Source organism: Vigna unguiculata, chromosome 10, assembly GCF_037176805.1.
Source record: "Vigna unguiculata cultivar grain cowpea cultivar isolate G323 ecotype 2 chromosome 10, ASM3717680v1, whole genome shotgun sequence".
Taxonomy (NCBI): domain Eukaryota; kingdom Viridiplantae; phylum Streptophyta; class Magnoliopsida; order Fabales; family Fabaceae; genus Vigna; species Vigna unguiculata.
Genome location: NC_140801.1, coordinates 42,238,982 through 42,262,411, shown reverse-complemented (window position 1 = coordinate 42,262,411; position 23,430 = coordinate 42,238,982). Strand labels below are relative to the sequence as shown.

Here is a 23,430-nt window from a genome sequence, read left to right as displayed (position 1 = left end):
AAACACAATCAAATGTTTTAATTCCTATATTTTTTTCTTATTAAGTGGTATATTAACCTTTTCAAGACATTCCCACAGTTTAAAATATTTTAAAAAAGGTTCTCTTTTCTTCCATAACTCATTAGAAGTTTTATCACAATCTTTAAAAGGAATTCGATTGAGAATATAACAAGCAGAATAAAGCTTCACCCAACATATTTTTAGGCAAACTGAAACTTGTAAGGATAACATTTACCATATCAAGCAAAGTTCTATTTTTACTTTCACCTACACCAATAGATTGAGGACTATATAGAGGTGTTATTTCATGAATAATACCATGAGTTTCACAAAAATCACTCATTTCTAAAGACATATATTCACCCCCTCTATCAGAACAAAGACTCTTAATTTTTCTTTCTAATTGATTTTCTATATCAGATTTATATATTTTGAATTTTTAAAAAAAAATCATGTTTGTAGTTTATTAAATACACATAACAATATTTAGAGAAATAATCAATAAAAGTAATAAAATACCTTTTACCACCATGTGTTAAAATATCATTACTATGATATACATCATTGTGTATCAATTCAAGTAACTTAGTTTGCTCTTTCATGCATTTATAAAAAGACTTTCTTGGTTGCTTTGATTGAACAAATTTTTCTCCAAATCAATAGAAGATTTAGGAATAAGATTAAGAGGATGGCCTATTTCACGTACATGCTTCCATGCTCCCATTCGTTGATTGTTGTTTTCACAATCATATTAAGTAGAAATAAGAAGTTCATAGCCAGAAAATGCAAACACACACATACACACACCCCAAGCTAGGGGGATAGATTACTTCGAAAACATAGGGCCTTTAGTTGACGCATTTGTATCAACAGACAAAGCTACTGAGAACATGGAGAATATTGAATATGCAAGGATAAGGGTTTGTGTGTTGCAAAGATTATGATTAATGGCGAGCTCTGTCAAGTCTTTATATAGGAAGAACATTAAACGTATATATCTCATGAATGTAGATGGAGATCCTTGGTGAAAAACAACAAATTTGATATATCATCAATTACAACTTTGGATTCATGCATCAATGTCTGCATGTGCGAGTAACTTCAAATTAGAGGATTGAAATATGAAGGATAATACAGTACAAGCCACCGTGGAGTCACCAAAGGACATGATTATTGTCGCAAATTTGAGAAACTCTCAACAACGAATGACGTCAACAAAATTGGTACATGGTACAAGTCAATTATTGGAAGAGGCAAAAATAAAGAAGACCAAAGAGTTGGAAATCAAAAATAGCATAGTAGAGGAAAGAAAAGAGATGTTTAGGATCAACACACATAAAAGTGGTCAACAAGGATCATGGGAAAATTTAATGGTACTCGATTCTCAATAGATACTTTCTCAAGGCAACAATTGGGCCAAAAATAAGGCCCAAAACAACACTACAAAGGGGGCTTCTCCCTACACCTCCAAAGAGTTCTACTGCATCTCCAAAAAAATTTAAATTTTCTATAGTACTCCTCTGAACCCTTTGACTATTCAGCGATAAAAGTTAAAAAAAAATATTCTCTCTGCCTATACTGTGAAATCACGGGTTCTTTCATATTTTAAAACCTAGTAAAATCTTTAACCGGCTTTCGAAACCCGGTGAACAGTGCCAAACGAATTTGAAATGTGAACCGGCATTTGAAGTCTGGTTAAGTGATTTAACGGAATTCGGAATCCATTTTCTTTGTATCGACATTCGAATCCCGGTTATGAAATTGTCTACCGACATTCGAAGCCCATAGGTCTGCATCTAACAAGACCCTGTGTACAAAACTATTCGCTTGTGTTTCCTCTTCTTGTCTAAAGGTACCAAGTGAGTGTATGGAGGCTCCACGTGTTCTAACCATATCTTTTGACAAAAATTTTAACAATTAAACAAATGAAAATATATAAGAATAACATAAAATTAAAAATAATAATAACTAATATATATATATATATATATATATATATATATATATATATATATATATTACCAAATTGGAATTAAAATAACTTAATAATATTAATCAAATTGAAATTAAATCCTATATATAAAATAAATAAAAAACTAAACTATTGATAATGTTAATTTTTACCATTATCCAAGCTACATTTTATTAGCAAAATCATCTCTTCCAAAGCTTTTAACCTACTTAATTCTCAATTTTACCTTACTTTTGTAAATAAATACATTTTGGGTTACATTGATATAAATATACCACTAATCCCCATTTTTGTGTCCTTTTTGTAGATGGGAAGCTTTGTTCCAAAAATCCAGACTAATGAGTGACCCGGAACAGCAAGGAGAAGTGCAAGAATGTCAACAGGAAGCGCCTAGCGACACAAAGGCAGCGCCAAGCGCAAGAGGCCATCACCGCCAGGCGCCACTGCTGCTAACCGCATGGCGGGACTTGGACACCGTCGGGCGGTAGATGGGAAGTTTTGCCATTGTTTTGCAGCTAGTGCCTGGCGGTGAGAAGCTTCCGCCAGGCGCCAGTCTCGCTGATGTGACAAGTTAGCCCTTTTTCTTATGTTTTTGCAAAGGGAAACTTATCTTGGACACTTTGGATCTTGAGCAACACGTTTTGGAGCGCTTGGAGGTCTGCTAAGGCTAGTGGGAACTACCCTTTCTTCCTCTTTGTAACTCTTCCCTCTTCCACTTCCATTTTGTAAGCTTGAGCTCTGCATGACAATGAAGAGCTAAATCCATTTTTGTTGGGGTTAGATGTAGCCACTGAACTTTCATGTATTTTTGAATGGTTTGAATATATATATGCTTCTTCCATTGATTGCTAGTATCTTTGTTTATGTATTTAAAGCTTGCTTTGTTTTAATCATACATTGCATGATATTTGGGTCATTAGGTATTGGAAAATATCTCTTGAAACCTAGAATTGGAACAAGATACCTAATGGAACTTGTATCTAGGAATGGATCTTGACCCATTAGTTGTCTTAAACCCTAATTTGTAAAGCGGGTTTGTTTATTTAGGGACTCAAGGAATTGTCTCTAAATAAAGAAACATAGGCTCATTCAACTAAGGGATTGGGGTTTGAGTAGACTTGTGGGTTGACATTAGTAATTAATGGAGAAGAGTTTTCTTATTTAATTTACATGAGAGTGAAGTAGGTGAAGTCTAACTCCAACAATATCAATCCATTGCATTTCTAGTCTTTATCATTTTCTAGAGTCTTCAAATATCCAAGTTCAATTTTACTTGTTTATGAAATATTTAATTTCTTGCATACAAAAACCCAACTTATGGATTTATTCATTAGTTTAAATTAGTCACTAATTATGCAATTATTTAATCTACACGAGTCTCTTGGGAAATGATATCCCGGTCTTACCGATTATTACTTGTGCGACTTGGTACACTTGCCAAAGTCCTAACAACTACGAAATTAGAATGCTGATATACAAATATCAACTTTAAATAAAAAATAGTTTACCAACCAAAGTTCCATTGCCGATATATAATTTTATTTAATATAGTTATATATAATAATAATAATAATAATCTAAAATTAAATAATTAATATATAAATATAAAAAAGTTGAAATTAAATCTTATAAATAAAATCAAATAAATAAATAAAAACATTAAAAGCTAACAAATAATAAATCAGTAAAAATAACTTGAAAATAATTAAATATAATTAATCTAGATATTATAAAGGCAAATATTTTAAATAAAAATTTATCATTATTAATTAAAAATTAACAAAATAAAAGTAACTATAAAATATATAACTAAAAAATATATGAAAAATAAAATTAAAAATAAAGTAATAAAATGAATAAAAGTAATAAATTAAAACAAAAATAATAAAAATAAATACATAAAAACTCAAGTTCAGAATTAAAAAAATAACAAATATTAATAAAATATATTATAAAAACAATTAAACAATAACTGATTAATATTAATCAAATTGAAATTAAATCTTATATGTAAAATAAATAAATAAACTAAATTAACGGAATTGGAATGCCAATGTACAAATATCAACTTTAAATAAAAAAATAGTTACCAACCGGACTTTCCATTATCGATATATAATTTTATTTAATATAAAATCTAAAATTAAATAATTAATATATAAATATAAAAAATTTGAAATTAAATCCTATAAATAAAATCAAATAAATAAATAAAAACATTAAAAGTTAACAAATAACAAATAAATAAAAATAGCTTGAAAATAATTAAATATAATTAATCTAGATATTATAAAGAAAAATATTTAAATAAAAATTTATCATTATTAATTAAAAATTAACAAAGCAAAAATAACTTTAAAATTGAAAATAATAAAATTTTATTTAATGTACTTATATAAAATATAAATAATCTAAAATTAAATAATTAATACATAAGTTATAAAATAATTGAAATTAAATCTGATAAACAAATCAAATAAAAAAATAACAAAATTGAAATCATCAAACGGACTACCAATACCAGTTTAAAAAAAAAGCTGATTTTGAATTTTGGAACCGCGCTTCGAATGTCGATAGACAATTCAACCGGGCTTAGAATGTCGATATACAAAGAAAACGGATTTTGAATTTCGTTATATCACTTAACCGGATTTCAAATGTCGGTAAACAATTACAAATCTATTTGTTCACCAGGTTTCGAAAGCCGGTTAAAGATTTTACGGGTTTCGAAATACGGTCTATCCAAATTCGTTTTTCACTTCTACACTGCCTCTGAAACGATTTTACACATAATATATTTTTTCCTTCCTTGTAGATTTCTTCAGTGCAGTAGCTAGTGTGGGTTCGAATGCAAAAGGCCTCCTAGCAGCAGTAGATTTCAAATTGAGGTACTCTGAGTGGAAAACGTCTCTTTTAATAAAGAGAAAGTGAAGGAGGGAGGTTAAAAAGTGCTGGGGATGTGAGATTTATGACAAAACCCGTGACTTCAAACCAGAGTCAAAGATAATCTTTTTTTTTAACTTTTATCACTAAATAGTCAAAGGGTTCAGAAGGATATTATTGGAAATTTGAAATTTTTTGGGATGCAGTAGAATTCGTTGGAGGTGTAGGAAGAAGCCCCCCACTACAAATGAGCCTACTAATAACCCAATGGGCCACACCCTATTAGAAAACAAAATAGATGTATGTGAAGATGTTTCACCCTTACCCACCTTCTCTCCTATGCAACAAAAGAATCAACCAAGTATCGATGATGACCTTGTGTTAGGGTACGACCAAATGATATATATATATATATATATATATATATATATATATATATATATATATATATATATATATATATATATGGAGGAGGAGACTCAACCTATGCAATCGAGAACTCATCAAATAATAATCGACAATAATAACACTCTTTACGCAAAGAACAATTAATCAGGACAACAAACACCCAAATCAATGGGAGTGAGAATGCAGTGACAGAACATAATGAAGTTGAGAAGGAACATCATAGGCATATGAAGCTAATAAAAAAGGTGAAGACAAACCCAAAAACATTCTTCAAGGGTAGGAAATTCTACCCAGGGAAATCGAGTAAGAGATGTAAGGAAATCAGGGGATGTGATTTAATGGCACTAGCAACAATTAGTATAACTGCATCACATCGAATGGAATTAATGTTAGCTATCCAATATTTGAGCAAGAAGATATTAGGTTAAAATACTCCCTTGATCCATGTTTTTGTTGAAAAATCTCAAATAAGTCCTAAGATTTTTTTTAGTCTCAATTAGGTCCATATTTTTGAAAATGTGTAACAATTAGGCTCATTCCGTTAGTATAGAGTTAACGGTGTTAAAGATGTGCCACGTGTCAGTTCCACATTTTTTTGATTTTTTTTTATTTTCAATTTTTTTTAATTTTTTAATTTTTTTTTGAAAATTATTCATGCCACGTGTCAGGTCAGTATTGTGCCACATGTCAAGTCAGTAAGGTGACACGTGTCAAATCATTGTCTGAATCTCAATTTGGTCCATATATTTATTATTTTTATTGTGGGGGATCTTAATGTAGTTAGGGATGAGGGAGAAAGAAAATGATTAAGTCAACATGGAACAACAAGAAGGGAGATAAATCAATTCAATGAATTCATTGAAACATTAGAATTATTTGATATACCGATGATGGGACAAAATATACATGGTATAGACCAAACGGGTCAGAAAAAGTAGGTTAGATAGAATATTGGTGTGTGTGAATGGTTGAACATGTGGCCATAAATCAAAATGTATGTTCTAGATAAAAGTGTATTTGATCACTGCACAATAGTTTTTAAGAATTCCCAAATAGATTGTGGTCCTAAACCCTTTAGATCTTTAGATGTGTGGAAATCATACAAAGGTTTCAAGGAATTAAGAAGCTTTGGGAAAGTTATGAGTTAAGAAAATGTGGCCTGTTTAATTTAAAAGAGATGTTAGAAAAAATTTGAAATAGGATTTGAAAGTATGGAATAAAAATATTTTTGAGAACTTGAACGTTAAAAAAAAGGCAAATGATCTCTGATATAAGCAATCTAGATAAACGAGATGAACAAAGTCAGACAGAGAGAAAACAATTATTTGCTAACCTGAAAAAATTGAATTTAAATTAGAGGTTATTTTGAAACAAAAATCTAGATCTAACTGGCTACAAGCATATTATATGAACACAAGGTTTTTCCATATGATAATTAGATGAATAGCCAAGTTAGTCAAAATAGAGAGCGAAAAGTTGGGAACGGACATTTGAATGGCGAAGAGAATTGTTTGAATGGGTGAAATCTCAGGTTGATACTTTAATGAATGAGTTGGGCAAGAGTACAATAGATATGAGGAAAGAAGATGAATGGTTTGGAAAGATAGTAAACTAACATTTACACAATGAAATCAACATATAATAAAATTAGAAAATGAACTACGAGGGAAGATACAAATTTATATGGACAATTTCGGAATATCAAAGCATCACCAAGGACTCTACATTTTGCTTGGAAAGTATTGTTAAACAGAATCGCAACTCATGACAATCTCACCAAGAGGGTTGGATGTCATAAGTCGTGAATATGTCATATGTAGGAGGGGAGATGAAACAATTCAACACTTATTCTTTAATTGTATATCAGTAGGGAAAATTTGGAATGTGTGTGACAAATGGACAGGAATCGTCACAACACATCATAATATACCAAAAAAACACTTCCAACAATTTAGGCTACCTGGGCTAACAAAAAAAAAAAAAACAATTTGTGGAAGTGTATGTGGATTTCTATAGTTTGGGTAATTTCACTAGTGCATTTTAGGGCTTCTACATCGTAGTATATGCCTCAGTTCCTGCACACCCGCTGCATATAAACATGCGATGGCATTTTTGTAATTAAAGTCATCTTTTATGCCTCGGTTGCCATTCTAACCGAGGCATATAGCTTAAAAAAATTTTGACCCCTCTCGTTGACCCACAATTTAACTTTTTTTTACTGAAGCAATATGCCTCGGTTCTTTTTTTAACCGAGGCAGTAGAAACCTTATGCTTCGGTCCAGCTGCTACCCAAGGCATATAACGGGATAATATGCCTTAGTTTCGAATAACCGAGGCAATATCCCTTCGTAGGGTTAAAAAACCCCAATTTCTTCACTGTAGCAGCGGCGCACCCACACACAAATCTCCTCCATTCACGTCTTCACTTCAACCTCAAAGTCATTCTCCATTCCAATCTCGCAACATCCCATTCCAATCCCGCATGATTCCCATTGATAACCATCACCTTCAACCTGCACTCAGAAGATCAAACAGACACACGAAAGCAGGCCCTGGGGTTCGCGTGGAAGTAGGCCGAGTCGTGCCTGAGAAGAGGGAGAATGGAGGTCGCATGTCTCGAGGCTCACGTCGTCAACGACCGTGGTGGACACCGGTGTCGCCTGCAACATCTGTTGCCGGTTGCGACGAGGAGACGAGCTCTCAGGGTTAGGGTCGATGTGTGTGTGAGAACGAAGTGGTTGGGCCGTCGAGAGGGACGGCGACGTCTTCGGCGTCGATTGGTGTCGCTGACAAGCTAGCTGCATGGTGGCGCAGTGGCGTTAGGGATGGCAACGGGGCGGGGCGGGGACGGGTTTCGCTATCCCATACCCATCCCCATAAAAAATAGTCATCCCCATCCCCATACCCAAACCCAACGGGTATCAAACTTTTGTCCCATCCCCATCCCCACAGGGTAACGGGTATAATTTAGTACCCATACCCATACCGTTGTTTTACCACTTCAATGTTAATTTTAATTATTTTTTTTATAAAATAATAAAAAATTATGGTAAAAGAAACATAATATTATCAAATATATAGGACGATGGTTGTTTCTTCAATATCAATTACTTTGAAATAAATTATAGTTGTTTACATTTTAGATTAGAATACCAAATAAAATTTCATTAGAAAAAAAATATTTTTTAAATTTGCAAACATTAATGAAACCTAGTTGATAAAATTTAAAAATATTTTTTTAAAATATAAAAGAAAAACAAATATTCAAATTAAAATATATTTTAAATGTTTGTTTACTTCAATTTCTTAAATTCTAATTAATATTTTTTTATACACTAGTAAAAGTTAGGTTAAGTTATTCCTTTGGTCCTCATTTTCGTAGCAAAATATCAATTTGGTCCCTCAATTTTTTTATCTTAATTTGGTCCTTATTTTGGAAAATTTGATGCAATCAAGTCCTTTCTGTTAGTGATGTAGTAACTATGTTAAATGGGGTGTCATGTGTCAGTTTCTAGATTTTTTGAATATTTTATTATTTTTTTTAAAATATTTTTAAAAGAATTACAAATTTGCCACGTGTCAAGCTGACATCGTGCCACGTGACCGTGACAGTGCCACGTGTCACAATTATGCCAGATGTCATTTTCTCATTATGCCAGATGTTAAAATAAACTTAATCTTGTTAAAAATATTAACTTGAAATATCAAATTTGATGGAAATATTTGTTCACATTTATATACAAATTTAATTTGGTTTAAATTTGGAGAGGGACAAAATTACACAATTTTTACAAAAATTGGGAATAAATTGAGACAAAAATTAAAATACTGGGACCAAATTGAGAATAGGGAAATGACACGTGACACTATCACTACCATGTGGCACGATGCCAGCTTGACACGTGACAAATTTTTAATTTTTAAAAGAAATTTAAAAAAAATAAAAAAGAAATTCAAAAAATTCAGAAACTTACACATGACACCCCATTTAACACCGTTACTGCACCACTAACGAAAAAAACTTGATTGCATCAAATTTCCCAAAATAGGGACCAAATTGAGATAAAAAAAATTGAGGGACCAAATTGATACTTTACTACAAAAATAGGGACCAAAGGAATTATTTAACCAAAAAGTTATAATACATCACTTGATCAAAATGCCGCAAAAGATCTTTTGAACTCGAATATATGTTGGATGGTGATAAAAAAATATTCATGGCAATTACATTAAATTTTTATATTGTACTAAATAAAAGTTATTTATACAATTATAGTGAAAATATTACAGTATGATTGATAATGAGTTAGAAAATAAAAAATAATTAGATAAATATATCAAAAGATTATTCTACATGATTAAAATAAACAACAATAAAAGTATTAAAAAATAACAAATGTGTGTCTTAGAAACAATTTGAGAGTCTATTGAAAGAAATCGCACAAAGGAAAATAAATGTATAATTAAGGATATGATAAGATGAAAAATACCTTAGAGATCTATTTTTTTTTTTCAAATATCAACATATATACTCAATGGTCAATAAATAACAAAAATTATTTTAGAGAAACAAAAAAAAATTGTTTAAATAAACAAAAATTATTAATAATAAGTAAAGATTTTTTTTATATTACCTTGTAAATGAAAGGTTTATGCTATTAAACACTTAAATTGAGAGTATTAAACATTCTCATGTGAAAGGAAAATATACAATAAATAAAAATATTAAAAAATAATATAAATATTCAAATGTGAGACATAAAAAAATTTAATTACATACATCATTTTAACATAATTACATAAAAAAATTTAATTACATACATCATGATAAGATGAAAAATATATTGGATACGAATGAGTTTCATACAAACGAAATAATTAGAAGAAATAAAAAATATAAAGTATATATATATATATACACATATACATATATATATATATATATTATATATATATATATATATATATATATATATATATATATATATATATTATATATATATATATACATGTGTGTATATATACATGTATATATATATATATATATATATATATATATATATATATATATATATATATATATATATATATATATATATATATATATATATATATATACATGTATATGTACATGTATATATACACACATGTATATATATATATATATATATATATATATATATATATATATATATATATATATATATATATATATATATATATATATATATATGTATATATATATATATATATATATATATGGTTACTTAATTAATTATGAAGATTTTAATAATTTTAACGGGAATGGAGATATGGCGGGGACGGGTATTATGGCGGGGATATGTATATCCCTATCCCCATCCTCATACCCAATTGAAAAAGTCGAGGATTCCTGTTATGACTTTAGTAAGTGTACCAAGTCGCGCAAGTAGTAACCGGTAAGACCGGGATATCGTTTCCCAAGAGACTCGTGTATACTAAATAATTGTGTAATTAGTGATTAATTTAAACTAATGAATATATTTATGATTTGGGTTTTTATATGCAAGAAAGTAAATATTTCATAAACAATTAAAATTGAACTTGGATATTTGAAGACTCTAGAAAATGGTAAAGGCTAGAAATGCAATGGATTGATATTGTTGGAGTTAGACTTCACCTACTTCACTCTCATGTATATTAAGCAATAAAACTCTTCTCCATTAATTACTAATGTCAACCCACAAGTTTACTCAAACTCTAATCCCTTAGTTGAATGAGCCTAGGTTTCCTTATTTAGAGTCAATTCCTTGAATCCCTAAATAAACAAACCCGCTTTACAAATTAGGGTTTAAGACAACTAATGGGTCAAGTTCCATTCCTAGATACAAGTTCCATTAGGTATCTTGTTCCAATTCAAGGTTTCAAGAGATATTTTCCAATACCTAATGACCCAAATATCATGCAATGAATGGGTAAAACAAAGCAAGCTTTAAATGCATAAACAAAGATACTAGAAATCAATGGAAGAAGCATATATATATTCAAACCATTCGAAAATACATAAGAGTTCAGTGGCTACATCTAACCCCAACAAAAATGGGGATTAGCTCTCCATTGTAATGGAGAGCTCAAGCTTACAAAATGGGAATGGAAGAGGGAGGAGACACAAAGAGGATGATGGAGCTGTTCCCACAAGCCCTAGCAGACCTCCAAGCGCTCCAAGACGTGTTGTTCGAGCTCCAAAATGTCCAAGATTCGTTTCCCCTCGCAAAAATAGAAGAAAAAGGGCAAACTTGACACATCAGCGAAAACTGCCGCCTGGCGGAAGCCTCTCACCGCCAGGCGCAAGCCACCAAACAGTGCTAAAATTTTGCGTGTACCGCCCGGCGGTCTCCAGATGCCGCCAGGCGGTGAGCTGCTGAAAAGGCCATTTTCGCCTGGCTGGCGCCTGGCGCCTGGCACTGGAAAAAAGTGTCGCCTGGCAGTGTCTTTGTGGCACCAGGCGATTACTGTTTCTTCCACATTTAGTGTCTTTTTGCCTTCTTCTTGCTACTCATGATCACTCACTTGTTTGGATTTTTGGAACAAAGCTTCCCTACTACAAAAAGGTCACAAAAATGGGGATTAATGGTATATTTAGATCAATGTAACCAAAATGTATTTATTTACAAAAAGTAAGATAAATTTGAGGATTAAGTAGGTTAAAAGCTTTGGAAGAGATGATTTTGCTAATGAAATATAGCTTGGATAATGGTAAAAATTAACATTATCAACTCCCCCAAACTTAAAACCTTGCTTGTCCTCAAGCAAAAAGGTAACTTGGCCTAGATGAACAACACAATTGCAATGATCTAGCAAATCAAGAAAACATATGTCAATTGTGCTTGCTCTTTTTTGAAAGATTGTGTAGCACATGTGTTTCATTAGCAAGGCAAACTAAAGCTATGGTGTTCACAAAACAAAAATATCACAAGTGCATGCAAGAGTTTATAAGGGATCAACAATCATGGCAAAATGTTTCCTTGATCAATGGGAACCTCTTCTCACAAGAACAAGTGTTTCACTCAAGCCCACTAGTGTATGGATATAAACAACATTCTCTCTACCATCACAATGTCACACAATTTAACTTTGCTTTTTGTTCAAAATGTCTAAAACTTTCACAAGCATGCTATCATCACAAGGTCTTTTATGGCTTGTATCGTGGCTAGGCTAAGAAGGAAATTTGGTTTTTCAGGATAACAAAAGTACTTTGAGCTAAGAGAGCAACTAATCAAATCACGAAAGTATTTTTCTCCCTTCTCTATTGAACCAATGAAACCAATTCCCACTTGCTTGCACCAATTTTCTTTTCTTTTCTTTTCTTTTCTTTTTTTTTTTTTGAATTGAACCAAAAACTTTACAAATTTTCTCATGCTCCCTTGTATCAGCAATAATTCCCCCAAACTTGAACCATACTCATGACTAAAAATCATTTGCTCTCTCAAGCTCAAAGTGAGGTAGTCAATATCTTCACTATGCTCAAGGTTCAAGGAATGGCACATATTATCTTTAAGGCGCAAAGAAGACTCAAAGGATTTGCAAGAGAAATCAACTTAAAAAGGATTGGCTCAATTATGTAACAAGAAAGAAAGATGGCCTTGATCACCTGTAGCATGCAAGTAAATGAATAGCAATTGAACTCAAGCAAAGTCAATTATGAGTCCACAGTGATAGCATTCACACAAATCAACTCTGGGGCAAAACCTCTCACAGGGTATTTGGGTTCCACAATTGTCAACATATGCCAAAATCATTGATCACAATTAAACTCAAGCATCACTATATCAAAATGAGAACAACCACAAGCTCATGCTCACAAGCTAATTCAACATCATTTCATAACAAGCACAAAAGATGATCATGAAAAGTAGTAATTCAATGCAAAAGATTAGTTCACCACAACCAAGTTACAAAGTTCTACACTATGCTAAAAAGATCAATACTATCAAAAGAAAGTTAAAACTGAAAACTAAAAGCATAAAATAAATCAGGACTATCAACAAAACAAGTCCTGCAAAAAGTGAATCATTCTCTCCAAGTGCTCAGGCGTCATCCTCGCCCTCTGCGTCTAGATCCTCCTCCTCATCCTCTGCAGCAGCTGAGGCTCCACCTCCCCCAGTAGTAGTGGCCTGGGCCCCAGGCCAAGCAACAGTGGCAGCAAACTCCTCAGCTGATGGGGTGTGCAGCTCGGGTATAGTTAGGGAGATGCCCCTAAGCATGTCAGCATTGGCCATCCCCATCCGGTATAAGGCTTGCATCTAGGGTTCCAGGAGCTGAAGGTGGTCGAGTTTGGCCTCCAAAGCCTGCAACCGCATGTCAATGATGGGTGTTGCCTCGGGCTTGGGCTCTAGCTCAGGATCTGCCTGTGGCTGATGGCGCCTCCTAGGTCTGGGAGCAACTGAGCAGAACCTCTGAAAATATGAAAAGTCCAAGTCCTGCGTTGCTTTCTCCAACGGGGGTACAGAAATATCCACCCCTGCCAGGCTGCAAAGATGGGTGATGAGAGAGGGATGGCCAAGAGCGGCCTTGCCAGCGGCGTTGGCACACCGGTGGATCTCATTTGCAATAAACTACCCTACATCCATCACCCGACCTGTCAGGATAGTGTATAAAATGGTGGCGCGTCCCTCCGTAAGATCAGACACATGGGAGCACGGGGAGATGTTGGCGTGCACAAATGCTGACCAGAAGCGGACCAACGGGTGAAGGGAACCTCTCTAAATCGTACCCCTGTGAAATCCTTCACCCGCCAAGCAGAGTGCTTGGATCAGCTCTCCAGGCGCCACGCCCTCATCATCCAACACTGAAAACTGGCACTCCACATCATCAGCCAGTTGGGTGCCCAAAAACTCATTGATCGTGTCAGCATCAAAGGGCACCCTTTTCCCCCGCACATAACTGAGAAAGGTGGGGGCTGCTGAGGTGGTAACCTTGGCATTAGCATAAAATTCCTTCACCAAGGTTACACTAAAAGTGCTAGGATAGCTACCCAGCCTTTCCCAGCCACGCCTGATCAACTCCAGCTGAAATTCGTTGACCTCCCCGGGCTTAAGAATCACTTTCCTCTCTGCCACCAACTTTCGTTGCATGACCACTTGGAAGCGGTCCTCATTATCCTTTGTGAGGAAGTAATGAGAGTAAATTCTCTCCTTTCGCTTTTGCCCTTTTGAAGGGTTGCCAACGGTGGTCTTCATTCTTTTGGGATTTGAGGAGGATGCCATCTGCAAAATAAACATTGGTACAAAGAGGCAATTTAAATTAGCATTGGAGTGAGAGATTCAATCAAAAAGAGTTAATTGCATCTAAAGACTAAACTAAAGCAACAAAATGTCAAGTCATTCAGATGCAAAAACCATTGTAGCATTGGTGCCTCACAACCCAAGCTACAATCACATGAAAATAAAAGAAAGAGGCAAAAACAGGGGCCACCGCCTGGCGAGAGTGTGGCAGCAGTGTGAGTGAGAGTGGTTAGGGCACGAGAAGGGTCAAATTGGAGGCTGGGGATTTTGGAATTATGAGAGGAATTGGGAAAATAGAGTTAGGGATTTGAGAGAGATGAGGAATGAGAGTAAGGCGCCAGGCGGGTGTAATAAGGGGGTAAGGGTTTGGACCAGGTCAAAACATAATTTAAAAGGCCCATCAGCTCGCGCAGCAGTACCGCCTGGCGGTAGGTCACGGGCCGCCAGGCGGTATACCAGTAAAATGCCACTGGACCTCTTTTTCTGGTGTGGTGCCAGGCGGGCGCTAGGGAGCCGCCAGGCGGCTAGCTCCTAGAATGGTCCCAGGGGTTGAATTTACAGACTGCGCCTGGCGGGAGAGTGTGCACCGCCAGGCGGTTAAGCTGCAGGGGTGGAATTTTTGTGTTTTTGGGCTATGGTTGGGTTGGTTTTGACTTTATTGTGCTCCCACCAACCTTTCACTCTTGCAACATACTTTTTCAAGCTTTTCAACTTCAAACCAAGCATTCACACTCAAGCAGAAATTCAATTCACTTAACACATGCAAACTTAACTTAAAACACAAATTCACTACTCAAGCTATGCTACTATTATTCTCACAAACAACCAATTTTAGACTACCACATTCTATGATGCACAACGATTGAACTCCATCTAAAATGCAACAACAAGCACATGCTATCACGTCATAAAACTAAACATGCTTAACAACATTCTAAGTTATACTTCCACAAATTAACAAATGCATGCAAAAAAATTAGGACAAAGTTCAAACATCAATTCAAACACAAAAATCTATGATAACACACTTCACACATGCATAAAAACACAAAGCTATCTTAAAAACGAAAATTAAAAGCTAGAATGAATTTAGAGCACTTGTTTAACGTCACGAGCCTGACAGGTAAGGCGCTTAAGATTGGTTGGTGCTTTTGGTGTGCTCCTTCCCAACCTCACACCTATACAACTTCAATTGAGCACTAGTCACCAATTTAGTCCTTCTAGAATAAGGAGCTTCAATTTCAATTCTTCCATCAACTTTGATGTCTCTAATAACCCACAGCCTTGCCCAATTTGACTTGAATCTTCTAGGAGAAATCTTCAAATGTTCCTTTCTCATCACAATTGGTTGGCCAGGTCTAAGTCCATTAGTCCCCATCAAAGAGTGGTGGTGAACTAGAGCATCATCTTTCTCTTCCCTCTCTTCATTCACTTTTGCGGAGAAACAATTTGAGCACTTTCCAAACAACTTAGTAGCTTGCCACGGTCTACTAGTCACATATAAGACTTCATTAATGGCCTTAAGACTAGTTTCTTCATCAGTTGATTCTTACACAGCTTCAAAAACGTTGAAATTCACTTCCTCATCTTGGTCCTTCAATTTCAGCGTTCCCTCATCCACATTGATGACAACCTTGGCTGTCTTCATGAATGGCCTCCCAAGAATGAATGGTACCCCTTCATCTTTCTCCATTTCCATCACCACAAAGTCAACCGGGAACTTAAGCTTATCTATCTGCACCACCACATCTTCCACCATGCCATAAGGGTATTTGATGGAGCTATCTGCTAGTTGCAAGGTCATCCTTGTTGGCTTGGCTTCGAGACCACCAATCTTTCTAAGCATAGATAGGGGCATCAAATTAATGCTAGCCCCTAAGTCAACAAGAGCCTTCCCCATATCTTGATTTCCAATAGTGCAGGGGATGGTGAAGCTACCCGGATCCTTGAATTTTGGAGGAAGATTTTTCTGAATAATGGCACTACAATTCCCTTGCACTTCAATGGTTTCCTCTTCTATGTATTTCTTCTTTTTGCCAAGGAACTCCTTCATGAACTTTGAATAAGAGGGTATTTGTTGCAGTGCTTCAGAAAACGGGATCTTGATCTCAAGTTCTTTGAATATGTCCTTGAACCGAGCTAATTGTCTCTCTTTCTCTTTTCTCGAAGGATTTTGAGGATAGGGAAGGGGTTTCACAACAACTTTCTCTTTTTGTCTTTTCTCTTTATCCTTCTCTTCACTTTTATTCTTTTCTTCTTCCACAACAATCTCTTCATCAACTTCTTCCTCTTGAATCTCTTCTTCATTCTTTCTCTTTTCTCTAGCCTCCACCTTTTCTTTAGAACCTAGTCCAACCTCCTTTCCGCTTCTAGTGAAAATGGCTTTACATTGTTCTTTGGGGTTGGCTTCGGTGTTGGTAGAAAAAGAACTTCCTCGTTGATCAGCCAATTGCTTGGCTAATTGCCCCACTTGCACCTCCAAGTTTTTTATTGATGCATCAGTGTTCTTCTGATTTTGAATTGACATTTGCAAGAACTGTTGCATCATGTCCTCAAGCTTTGAGGTTTTGTCAGTCAGAGAGGGATGTTGGTAAGTTTGTTGATGTGGGGGCCTGTTGGAAGGTCCTGCTTGGCCCATGTTTTGGTGAGGTTTCCATCCTTGATTATAGTTCCCTGGTCGGCCTTGATTGCCCATATAACTAACTTCCTCTTGAGATGTGCTTGGCATAGCACATTGCCCATTGGTATGGTTTCCTCCACATAACTCACAACTTTGCACTTGTTGGAGTTGAGCTACAGAGGCATTTTGAAGCTCTTGAGGAAGTTAGTGACAATTTCTTCATCAGGGTCTCCAGCTGCTGAGTCATAATCTTGTTTTGAGCCAATAGAGCATCTTGAGATTGAAGCTCTAGAATTCCCTTCTTTTGAGAATGGGCTCTCTCAGTATAGGCTTCCTTATCATTAGCTGTCATATTCTCTATTAACTCATAAGCTTCCTCTGGCGTCTTCCACTTGATACTCCCACCGGCAGAGGCATCTAACATCAACTTTGTCTGGGACTTAAGACCTACCAAGAAAAGAGTAAGCTGTGTAGGTTGATCAAACCCATGAATGGGGGTCTTCCTCAGCAGTCCCTTGAATGTATCCCATGGTTGGCCCAAGGACTCATCCATTTCTTGTTGAAATGCCGAGATTTCCTGCTTTCCCTTATTAACCTTGGACTGGGGAAAATATTTGCTCAAGAACTTTGCAACCACATCATCCCAGTTAGTGAGGCTATTTTCAGGAAAAGAATTCAGCCAGGCTTTTGCGGGTTCTGCTAGTGAGAATGGAAAGAGACTCAGTCGTATGGCTTCATCAGGAACTTGATGGATCTTCACAGTATTGAGTATCTCTAAGAATGTGGCCAGATGAGTGTAAGGATTCTCATGAGACAGGCCGTTGAACTAATTACTCTGCACCAAATGAATAAGAGCTGGCTTCATCTCCATGTTGGTGGCATTGACAGTTGGCCTAGCAATACTGTTGAAGTTAACATGGCCTGTGAACGCTGCATAATCTTCCAAAGTGCATCTTTCACGACCTCTACCATCACCATGAGGATTGTCTGCCATTTCTTCTTCTGGCAAAGGATCAGGATTCTGAGAAGTAGATGAAAGAGTGTCTGAAGCAGAAGAGTGATGGGCAACTTGTTGTGCTTGAGCTCGTCTTCTCCTTGTGGCACTATTGTTTCTGCGGGCAGTTTTCTCTATCTCGGGATCAACAAGGAGTGGTTCTGAAGATGCAGTCCTCCTTGTACGGATCCTACCCTGCATAAACTATAGAGCAACAACAAAAGCAAGCTCGAACTACAAGTTAGCCCAAAATTAATGTGCGTATAAAAGTAAACAAAAAAGTAAATATGCACAAAAGAATTTAAGTCTAAATAAGTCAGAAATCACACAAAAGTCTAGTATTAGACACGGGTCCCCGGCAACGGCGCCAAAAACTTGTTATGACTTTGGCAAGTGTACCAAGTCGCGCAAGTAGTAACCGGTAAGACCGGGATATCGTTTTCCAAGAGACTCGTGTATACTAAATAATTGTGTAATTAGTGATTAATTTAAACTAATGAATATATTTATGATTTGGGTTTTTATATGCAAGAAAGTAAATATTTCATAAACAATTAAAATTGAACTTGGATATTTGAAGGCTCTAGAAAATGGTAAAGGCTAGAAATGCAATGGATTGATATTGTTGGAGTTAGACTTCACCTACTTCACTCTCATGTATATTAAGCAATAAAACTCTTTTCCATTAATTACTAATGTCAACCCACAAGTTTACTCAAACTCTAATCCCTTAGTTGAATGAGCCTAGGTTTCCTTATTTAGAGTCAATTCCTTGAATCCCTAAATAAACAAACCCGCTTTACAAATTAGGGTTTAAGACAACTAATGGGTCAAGTTCCATTCCTAGATACAAGTTCCATTAGGTATCTTGTTCCAATTCAAGGTTTCAAGAGATATTTTCCAATACCTAATGACCCAAATATCATGCAATGAATGTGTAAAACGAAGCAAGCTTTAAATGCATAAACAAAGATACTAGAAATCAATGGAAGAAGCATATATATATTCAAACCATTCGAAAATACATAAGAGTTCAGTGGCTACGTCTAACCCCAACAAAAATGGGGATTAGCTCTCCATTATAATGGAGAGCTCAAGCTTACAAAATGGGAATGGAAGAGGGAGGAGACACAAAGAGGAAGATGGAGCTGTTCCCACAAGCCCTAGCAGACCTCCAAGCGCTCCAAGACGTGTTGTTCGAGCTCCAAAATGTCCAAGATTCGTTTCCCCTCGCAAAAACAGAAGAAAAAGGGCAAACTTGACACATCAGCGAAAACTGCCGCCTGGCGGAAGCCTCTCACCGCCAGGCGCAAGCCACCAAACAGTGCTGAAATTTTGCGTGTACCGCCCGGCGGTCTCCAGATGCCGCCAGGCGGTGAGCTGCTGAAAAGGCCATTTTCGCCTGGCTGGCGCCTGGCGCCTGGCACTGGAAAAAAGTGTCGCTTGACAGTGTCTTTGTGGCGCCAGGCGATTACTGTTTCTTCCACATTTAGTGTCTTTTTGCCTTCTTCTTGCTACTCATGATCACTCACTTGTTTGGATTTTTGGAACAAAGCTTCCCTACTACAAAAAGGTCACAAAAATGGGGATTAGTGGTATATTTAGATCAATGTAACCAAAATGTATTTATTTACAAAAAGTAAGATAAATTTGAGGATTAAGTAGGTTAAAAGCTTTGGAAGAGATGATTTTGCTAATGAAATATAGCTTAGATAATGGTAAAAATTAACATTATCAATTCCCCATACCCATACCCATACCCAGTGAATGCGGGGATTCCCCGTCAACCTAGGGACGGGTTCGGGCAATACCCACGGGGACGGGTTTATTTGTCATCTCTAGGTGGCGTGGTGAAGAGGAGATGAGGGCGTGCGGTGGCAGATTGGAGTTGTGGTAGTTTGAAGGGTAAAGGAGAAGAGGCTGCTGGAAGAAGAAGCTTTATTTTTTCAATTAGGTTTACCCATTAGGCCTCGGTTATGAGAAAATCGAGGCAGTAAATATTAAATATGCCTCGGGTTTGTAACCGAGGCATAAAGTACTACCTTTTTATCTCGACTGTATATGCCTCGGTTGCGGACCCGAAGCCAAAAGCTGAAAATAGCCGCTGTCATTTCACTTCCCTGCACTAGTGTTTGGACACATAAGAATAATATCATTTTTAGATCCCTTGTGAAGGATGTAGAGGAGGTATTTAACTTAGCTAAAGTAAAAGCTTGAATTTGGATTACACATGAAGTCCTAAAAGTTAGATTTGTTTATAACGAACTTTATGCATCAAATCCTTGGGTTTCTTTTTTGGAAGGTAGATATATCAGTTATCTGAATTTAATCAAGTACTACAAATTGGCCTAATCATTCTCTGACAGAAAAGTCAAGAGCTCGAATATTGCAGGTTGAAGTGTTGGTTCTACACATACTTTTTTCCTCATTATGCATCTAGTGAAAGGGTTTTGGACCATTCATTTACATTGATTTACATTGATATGACTCACAACAAAAACATATATTGCAAGGTCGTGATATTGTTTTACTTTGAACTTGCTCTTATGAAAAAGTCTTAGTGTTTAGGAGAGTAAAAGTTATATTGTTTTGCTTTTTATTTGTTCTTTCTTGTGTGTATGAACCTTTTGAATGGAACATTTTATCTGTTCAAATAATATATTCTTTATTGCTGAAAAAAAGAGAGAGACATCGTTCTTTTGTAGAATTTAAATTTATATGGCCTAGTCTAGTATGTCACATATCACAACTTTCAACATTAGTAACATTTAAAGAAAAGCTACAAAATATTTTAGTAGAAGAAAAAGGCATAAGACTTAACTTAAACAAACTATCCCAAATATATACTTCAATAAAAAAACCATGTTTAGTTATAACAACTCTATTGGACTCAAAAACAACTTTGTAACCTTGTTGTACCAACAAAGAAGTACTTGCAGGATTTTTTCTAATTTAAAATAAGATAATTTCTAGAAGAGAATCCTAATTTTACTTGATCCTCTCCTAGAATATATGTCATGCTCCCATTTCCCATACTCACGGTACTTGTGCTTGTTTCCTTAAATGAAGAAAATATTTTTTTTATCAGCACACACATGAACATTAGTCCTAGAGTCTATAAACTAATCATTTGAGTTAAAAACATAATTTAACTCAGAGTTAGTGACATGCTACCTTTTAGATGGGAGATTAGAGGCAACACCCACAACAATAGTATTAGCTTCAGGTTTGGAGTTAGAAGTAGGTTAATAGCGACACTGAAAGCAATTTTTGCTAGATAATGAGTTCGCCGACAAACAAAACAAAACATCTCGTTCCCCATATTGTTATCCTTATGCTTATTGTTGTTATAAGAAAAGTTGTTTTTTGGTTTAGATAAAAAAAAGGTTTTTTTTTTTTCCAAAATTATTTTATTAAAACCATGTTGTTTTGAAGGGTTTTGGTATAAGAGTTCTTAGACTTATTAGAGTCCTCAACAAGATAGACTTTGGAATTAGTCTGAGAATTTGAATTTTTTCTTTTGAGAAAAATAGTGTTTTTCCTCAATACGAAGACACACAAGTAAATCATCAAAAGAGAAATTTTCAGGCTTATGTTTTAAACTTCTAGCACAATCAAACCATGAAGGAGACAACTTTGAGATCAAAAGAGCCACAAGCATGATGTTAGGTAAAATAATATTTTTTAATTTTGTCATAAACAATATTTTCAAACTCATGAATCTTATGAAAGATAGGTTTGTTATTTACCATTTGAAATTCAATTATTTTCTCACAAGAGCATTTAGATAAATCTTTATATGTTGATCCATATTTTAGTTCAAGTGCTTTCCATAACTCAATATTTTCAAATATTTTATAAATATTATCTGGCAACGCACTTAAAACATTTTCATGACATAAAATTTCTTTATCAAAAGCATCATATGTAATAGTAGAAGATGTTGGAGTATCACTCAATATAATAGAAGAAACAATAGCTTTAGAAATCACAGAAAATAATCATATTTCAGTGAGCCAAAACTTCATCTATTGTTGCCAACAAAAAAAAAATTTCACCCATACAATTTTCAAGCTTACTTGAGAGTGACTTAATCATATCATTGACAAACATAATATTATCTTTGTTTTTTTTTTTCAATAAAAGGAATAATGAAATTATAGAAGAAATATTTTTCTGTTTAAGAAGGTTAAAAAATACAAATTATAGAATAAAAACAAGATAGGTATTTGGATAAAAAAAGATGATTAAGTCCAACAATTTTTATAACAAACAATAACAATATAAGATAATGTAAATGAGGAAAGAATATAATGAACTTGGATTGAAGTACGCATAGCGTTGTCGTTAGAGAGTAAAGAATATATGAACTTTATGAACATCACTATTTTAAGAGATAATATAAAGAAGAAAAGAAGAAGACAAAATACTTTTGTATAAGCTCTAATGTTTGTTATATGTTTCCAGTATGCACCTATGTACTATTTATAAGTAGAAATGGAGAGATTTAAGAATCAATTATAAGTGACATGATAAAAAAAAGGGTTAATTATGTTTTTCGTCCCTCAAGTATTAGGCGTTTTTGGTTTTCGTCCCTCATTCAAAAGATGTGCTATTTAAGTCCCTCACGTTCTGAAACACATGGAATTGGTCCTCATTTTTTAACTCCGTTAGTTTTATTACAAAGCTGGCAGACGGAGTGCAACGTCGAGATCCCGTTTTTAACTTTCACTCAGGCTACAGTAACCACGTGTTTTAAAAGGGGGGTCTGAGGGTAATGTTTGGAACCCTAAATTTTGAATTGTGAGATAGGATCCTTGGTGAGGAGCTTGAGGAGGTCATTTTGGTGCGGGGGAAACGTAGGTGACAGCCTTTTTGTACAACATTCTGTGGTGATGAAGAGTGGTAGTTCCGGAATTGATTGTAGGCAAAGGAAAAATGGTTCGAAAATTTCTCAAAGCTCAATGCCGTGTTCAGAAATACCATCGAAAGTGTGTGGGTGTGGGGAACAATTGTTGCTCCTAAAGGAAGGTAATGTGAAGAACAATGGCAGGTTATTTTGCAGATGTAGAAATTGGACGGTAAGTGACAAATTGCATTTGTTTGACTCGAGCTTTTTTTGGTGGCTGTTGTAATGGTTTCAATTTTTTGCAGTCCAATTCAAATTGTAATTATTTTGAATGGGTTAATGAAGAGGAATGTAAAGGTGAAGGTGGAGAATCTGAATTTGAAGCTGGCGTAAGAAAACGATTTGAAGAAGAGGAAGTTTGTTTGGAAAAGGAGAAATTGA

At 35.0% G+C, this 23,430-nt stretch overlaps 1 pseudogene; it reads right to left on the bottom strand.

Annotated features, from left to right (window-relative positions):
• Window positions 1-21,310: 21,310 nt before the first annotated feature.
• On the bottom strand, window positions 21,311-22,253 carry LOC146883240 (uncharacterized; annotated as a pseudogene).
• Between the last annotated feature and the right edge of the window lie 1,177 nt (window positions 22,254-23,430).